This window comes from Belonocnema kinseyi, chromosome 2 (genome assembly GCF_010883055.1).
Source record: "Belonocnema kinseyi isolate 2016_QV_RU_SX_M_011 chromosome 2, B_treatae_v1, whole genome shotgun sequence".
Lineage (NCBI taxonomy): Eukaryota > Metazoa > Arthropoda > Insecta > Hymenoptera > Cynipidae > Belonocnema > Belonocnema kinseyi.
In genome coordinates, this window is record NC_046658.1 from 64,003,026 (window position 1) to 64,010,499 (window position 7,474).

At 29.4% G+C, this 7,474-nt stretch overlaps 1 protein-coding gene across 3 annotated transcripts in view; it reads right to left on the reverse strand.

The window, feature by feature from the left end:
• The window catches only part of LOC117167932 (putative aminopeptidase W07G4.4), a 75,753-nt gene that overhangs the window by 9,632 nt on the left and 58,647 nt on the right, over positions 1-7,474 (reverse strand). The gene's annotated exons all lie outside the window — the stretch shown is intronic.

Consider the following 7,474-nt stretch of genomic DNA (forward strand, 5'->3'; position numbering starts at 1 on the left):
ATTTTGGAAATCATAACGACAACATCGATAGAAAAATTGTAGTCACTCGCGAAATCTAATTGTTACACCAGTCAAGAAGTCTAATAAATCTTGTTCTTTATACTCGTATGTGAATCTTGCTCTTCTTTTTTCATAAATTAATAGATCCTTGTTCAAAAACTCAAGGAGTGATCATAAACGCAATAAGGTAACTATTTGCGAAATTAATGGTCCGCAACGTCAACAACCAGCTTAGTTTCAGCCATTGAAAATAAATGCAATGATAGGATCACCCACTTATAACTTAGCCAAATTTGTATAAAAAACTCTAAAACATGTTTCTAGTGCAACTCACTCCTCTTTTATTTTTTGTGGTTTTCCTAATTGAATTCAGTTGTCTTATCAGAACCGTTTCAATTTTTTCACCAGACCACAGTTTAGAATCTAAAATAGTTTTTTGGAAGTAAATTCATTTTTTTATTTATAATTTGTTCAATGATATTGTAATTTTTTAATGAACTAAAAGATGCACACTTATTATTTTTTAAAGTGGCAAGAAAAATGTGTTTAATGTAAATAAAGGATTTACAGATTTCCTGACCTAAAAAATAATTTTTCTACATTTTAATTTTATAGTATTAATTACGCGAAAAGAAAGTATAAGAAAAATTTTCTACAATTTTTACACCCATAGAATAATAAAGAGACGCGTATTTTACAGTTTAATATTTTTTGGGGGATATATTGCAATGTGTACCCCATATATCCCGAGTTTCATTCTTGCTCTACCACTGCTATACATAGAAACATATTACTTTTAAAAAATAAGATTTTTGCTGTTTTTTTCGAAAACAATGAAAACTAAAAAATTTTAGATTAAAGTTGACATTTCTAGAAAACTTCAACCATACTACCTTTTGCTCTTTTGCGATTGCTTGCACTGATAACAAAAAAAATCAAAAACAATATTAAAAAAAAACATTTCCCGTCCTCAAACATAAAACTGATCGGATGCTTTTTTATATTAGTAGAAACTTTTTCTATATAATAGAAATAAGAAAAAAAGGGGTTTATCTGAAAATCTTCTTATATGATTACGAAATTCGATAAAAAAAATAATAAAAAAGATTTTCTAGAAAGTATCACCTGTTTATTTTTTTCCATATTTGTTTGATATTCTATGCTTATATAAGGAAGGGATCCAATATGTATAATGGGGAGAAAAATATTTTTGAAGATGGGAATTTTTTATTTCAATGTAATTTCTGATCGGGCGTTGAACGAGAAAAATGGAGAAGGCCAGACAAGTTCTGTATTCCTGTTTTAACCAGGCTCTATATGTAAGTTCTAACGAGATCCTTGCTTGACCCCCCCCCCCCAGTTTTTGTCAAATGTCCACGTTTTCAGACCCTTGAAACCGAAAAACATGTTTTTACGAATGTGTCTCTCTGTATGGCTGTATGTCTGTCTGTGAACACAATAACTTTCGAAAAAATTAATCTATTAGATTGCCCTTTGGCACACTCGTTTAGTGTCCTAAACCAAAGTCAAGTTAGTTAGCCAGCCATTTTAGATACAAATTCAAAAAGTGGGCACATTTTGAATATTTTTTAGACCACTTTTTTGAAAATTCCAAAATTCTCTGTACGGTTATTTATAGTATTCAAAAAGTTGAACAATTTATCTCAATGACCTTTTTTGAAAAATCAAAAATTACCAGAGTTAGAGCATTTTCAAAATAAAAAAAAACAAATTAAAATGAACATTTTAAGCCAAACAACGCATGATACGAAAAAAAGTCAGGAGAAGAAAAACGTTGCTTTTTGAAATACCTACAATATCATGATAACAAATTTTTAATTTGGTCAAATGTTGAAAATTCCAGATTTGATCGTACCAAAAAGTTTTGAAACCACCTTTTTTCAAGATTTAAAAATTATATGTACGGTTGTTCATAGTACTCAAAAACTCAAACAATTTATCCCCATGACTTTTTTCTGTAAATAGAAAATCATCAGAGTTAGGGAATTAAAAAAAAAAAAACTAAAATGAACATTTTAAGCCAAACAACACATGATATGAAAAAAGTCAAGAAAAGAAAAACTTTGATTTTTGAAGGCCCTACAGGATTATGATAACAACTTTTTTAATTTGGTCGAAAAGTTGAAAATTCTAAATTTGATCCTACCAAGAAAAATAAAAAATCCACAAATTCCATTTTTTGGTTAAACTATGCATGATACTAAATAAATGAAAAAGCTCAAATTACACGCAGTGGAAAAACCTACAAATACATAATTAATCACTTTTCGACACAAGTTACGAAAAAATAAACAAACTAAATGTGTGGAAGACGATACTTGGTGCAGTAAAATGTGTAATAAAAAATGGTTTGCCTAAATAAGATCTAAAAATTTGATTTTCACATTTCTTTGATAGGGCACGTGCTTTTTACATTTACACCATAGTGAGAAGGTATTGGTTTCATACGAAAAATGACTTTCGCAGATTCCATCAAATATCGACGTTTTGAGATTTCCTCTTAAGGAACAAAAAGTTTTCAGGTTGGTATCTGTCTGTCGTTGTCGTATGTATACTGCATGTCTTTGGACCGACTATTTGAATCGAATTGGGCTTTGGCACACAGGTTTAGGGGCCAAAGATTTTAAAATCCCATGGACGGCTATTTATAGCACACGAAAATATTAACTATTTATCTTGATGAATTTTTTTGATAACAAAAAAATTATCACAGTTATGGCTTTTTGAAAATACAAAATGAAAATGAAAATTCTAGACCAATCAACGCACGATATAAACAAAGGCAAGAAAAGGAAAAGGTTACTTTTTGAAAAACTTACAAGGTCATCATAACAGGTATTAGAAATAAAAAAAAATCGAAAATTGATCTTTTAATCGCACAAAAATACTGAATTATTACATTCTCATCATAATAAGAAGGTATTGTTTTATGAGAGAACTGACTATCACGGATTTGTTGAAATTTTCACTTTTCGAGAATCCATAATTCCCAAAGAAACCGGTATTACGATGACGTCTGTCTGTCGGCCTTGTCATTATCGTTTTGTCGTTGTAGTCTATAAATACGGTAACATTTGAAGTACTTATTTTATTGAATTTCCCTTTGACATACTTTATAAGGATATGAAAAGAAAGGACGATTTCGTTAGCCAGCTATTTTAAATACAAATGCAATAATTTGGAGCATTTTCAAAATTTTTAAGACCACTTTGTTACGATTTTAAATTTTTATATAATGCTGTTTATAGTGCACAAAAATATGAACAATTTATCTTGATGACTTTTTTTGATAACAACAAAATTACCAGAGTTATAGTATTTCCAAACTTTAAAAACATAATAATAATAAAAACGAAAATGATTATTCTGTCATTCAACGCACCACATGAAAAAAGTCAACAAAAGAAAAATATTCGTTTTTAAAGTCCTACACGATTATCATAACAACTTTTTGAATTTCGTTAACAAATCTAAAATTCACATTTTTGTCACACAAAAATGATGTATTATTACATTCTCATCATAATGAGAAGGCATTAGTTTTATGTGAAAACTGTCTATCGCTAAATAATCTGAATAAATGTATTATAAGTTTGATACAGAAGTGTTAAACATAATATAGAAAAGTTAACATTGTTTACAAAATCGAGTGCGAAGCACGAGATACGTGATGAGAATGTGTTCGTTAAAGCCGAAGAAGCTTTAACAAAGGAGAATTCACAATCACCAAATTACAATTCGTTAACCTTAATAGGTCTGTGCACAAATGTGGGGCAAATACAAAGACCCAGCGCAAAGGGCGATACAAATGCTGCATCAAGCGCGAAGCGCGAGATGAATATATCGTCTAGCGCGAAGCGCGAAAACCAACAGTCGCGCGCCCTAGGCGCGCTCAAACTTGCGAGCGATTTTTTTTATATGAATTTGTATCACACAACATCTGAATATTAAACATTGGTAGTCTATCATAAAAATGGATTATTCTCATTATTTTTCACTGACACTCACATACACAGTGCAAATTTAACTTCTTCCTTCATATTTGACATATTAAATACAATTTAATTTTAAAACCCTATTATTTACAATTTATTTAATAAAACATCCGGTAATTTTATTTTCATGTAAAAGTACGGGGTCATAAGTATCAAATACTGGGATGCTTTAGATGAAAATAAATTTTAGTTTTGTGTCATGTCCTGTCGTGGCAGACATTCGCGTGTGTACTTTAGTATAATTTGGTGAATATAAACTTCTAAAAATAGCACTGCATTGTATGTGATGCAGCACCATCTTCAGAAAGTTCATCTGGAGTATGCTGACTAAAGCCCGAATTTTTCGAACTTTTCGGTCTTATATCTTAACCAAGAACCAAATAAAGCCTGGCCAATATACAAGATTGGGCCTATCTAGAAGCACATAGTTTTTAGTCAAAACGAATAAAAAATCTTAACAGTGCCTTGAGGGATCCTGTCTAGAACTCAATAGTCTAGTTTTTTAGTGAGTTTCTGACCACTGCCTTTATTGAAATGAGGAGATTTCTACATCGTGTGGAGTATTCCATCAATAGTTTTGAAGTACACGAAGTGTTGGAATCTCGTCTCTTTACATTTACAGTACTGACGATTTATATATTGAATGATCCCTGAAGTTGAGTATACCATCTGGCTATGATACTCGTCCAGAGTAGCGAAGGGCGTCACATGTTTGGGATATGTTTATTTGAAAGCGGTCCTGCATGATGGAGTATGGCACATGTGCAGAAATTTCGATTTATCAATGCTTGAGAATCGAACAGCATCAGAAAAAAATTGACACGTATTGATACTAGACACCAGGTAGGAATACACAAGGGAGGAAATAGTATTCTAGATTCCCAGGTTAAAGATTCGTTTTAATTAGCGCGAATATTTTATTACCCCATGTTACTCATACTTTGCGCTTTTCGCTAACAGGCAGCGTGCAATTTGCATTCTGGGGATTAAGCTGGCGTTAATAAATTATACTATTATATCTTTTGGTATCAAAACCTATGTGTTTTGTTATTTTTTAATGAGATAAGTAATATTTCCACGAACGAAGTGTGATAGATCACGAGCGATACTCTTCGCTTAAAGTAAATTCAGGTTTTGACGAGAATTCTTTTTTTCTCGAGATTGAAAAAAAGGGAGTAAGAAAAATAGGTTTAGAAGTTTTTTTATTTGGAAAGGGTTAATGAAGAACATCCAGTTTAAAAGGGAATTATATAATAAAGAATTATATATAAAATTATAGTAGTATCATGCAGTTTTTGGGACTGACAGATGATGATCAATTCATTGAGAAATTATTTTTAAACTATAGAAAATTGGGTGCTGATTACATGCTTCTTATTTTAATTGTCTACTCATAAAATGTAAATACATGCCTCAATTTAATGTCCTATAACATATCATTCATAATAATGATTTAAAATAAATTTTTTTGGGTATATTGTGTTTCAGTAATCTCTAACTTCTATTTAAATATAAGATTTTATCTCAGCACGAATAAAAACAACACAAAAAAAAATTAATAAGTTCAATTTGGGATTTTATATCTTAATATCTTCCAGTCATACTAAGGTCTTCTATTTTTTGGCACTGATCCATTTTTTAGATATTTAAATTTAATCTTCATCAACTTGTTTAATTAGAAAATTCTATAGTGAAAACTTATAAATCTTGGAACAACTTTTTGAAATAGATCTATCCTAAAGATTTGCAATTTAAATTCCTTAAACTTTTGATGCGTATAATTAAGAATAATGCAGTTTTAAATTCTTTTTTAAATAGTTTAAGTTTGAAGATTTATATTTAAAACTCTTTAATTTTAAAGATGTTAAAATGAAAATTCTTAAATTTGGATGATTTTCAAGATTAAAAGTAAAGTTTTCAGTTCTAAATCTTCAGAATTGAAGAAACTTTAAATGTAAAACTTGAAATCGAAATAATTTTCAATTGTCAATTGTGAAAAAGCAAATCTTCTAAATTAAAGAGATTTTGAATAAAAAACTTCCAAATTACAGAATTAAAAAATTTTGAACTTTTGAATAAATTTCAAATGCAAATTGTCAAAATAAAAAACTTCAATTTCAAAGATAGACAATTGAAAGTTATATGATTTTAATGAGTCAAAATTGATAACTGTTCAATTTTAAAGATGTACACATAAATATAAGTTCTTAAACTTTGATGATTTTAATACCAAAATGCAGGTTTTCAATACGAGATCTTCCAGATTTAAGAAATGTCGATCGTAAACCATTCAGGGTTTGCAATTGAATATTATTCCAATATAACGATTTGCAGTTTAAACCTAAAATAAAAATGCTTAAATTGGGATGATTTTTGAAGATCAAAACTGAACACTGTAAAAAAAATCTATTAAATTTTACATCTCTGGTGGATGTAAATAAAACGACCCTCGTGTATCAGAATAACTTTACGAAAAATGGTAAGAATCCACCTTGCGATGAATTTTACAACTGAATCTGTTGTGATATTCCAATTCAGCCAATAATCTAACACACAAAAAAGTAAAACTCATTGTGTGAAAGAATAAAATAAAATAAAATGTATTAGGGCGACCGGTTTCGAAAACTCGAAGCTCAAACTTCGTATAATTTTATGGAGATTGAAGAAACACAAGCCGGACACGTTACCATCTACCAGAAACACATAAGATACTATGGGTATTTTTTTATGTTTAAACATTGCGTAAAAAAATGAAATATACGTTTTGAATAACCGCATTTTTTCCCGTTCCAGTAGCAGAAAATATAACAGGCAAAATAGGAATAGCTCGAATTTGATCTATTTTTGTGTAAAAGCTGTCAAAAAAGTTGAACATAGCTGTCAATTTCTCCAAAATTAGAGGATGAAGGCATCGATAAACAACGAAAACAAAAGATTCACATATAATTTGATTAATTATTCTAAATTTTCAATTAATTATAAATAAACAATTTGACAGTTTCCGCCAGAATAAAATAGAAGATTTTTGGTAAAATTAAAAATTTCGATGTCATTTTCAATCACATGAAAGTGATTTCACCGAAGCATGGTATTTTTATACGCTGCGAGTGAATTTTCCCTTCTGAATGTAAAGTTCGTACGAGGGAATGTGTAATTTTGTGTTTATCGAGTGTTTAATATTATACTGCTGTTCGCGGGTCCTTTTATTTACATCGCTAAAGGATGTAATTTCACACACTTTTGTAAAATCACACAGTAAAGTGTGTGATATTTACAATGATACAATATGTAACTTTCCGAAACTTTGTAATTTTGTACAAATCTTTTTTTACAGTGAAGTATTTTTAGTGGAAATCTTCTAAATTGATGAAATTAAAAAAAAAAATATTAAAAGACTCTTTAATTTCAAAGATTTATATTTTAAACTTTAAAGGTATATAATTTTTAACATTTTTTTA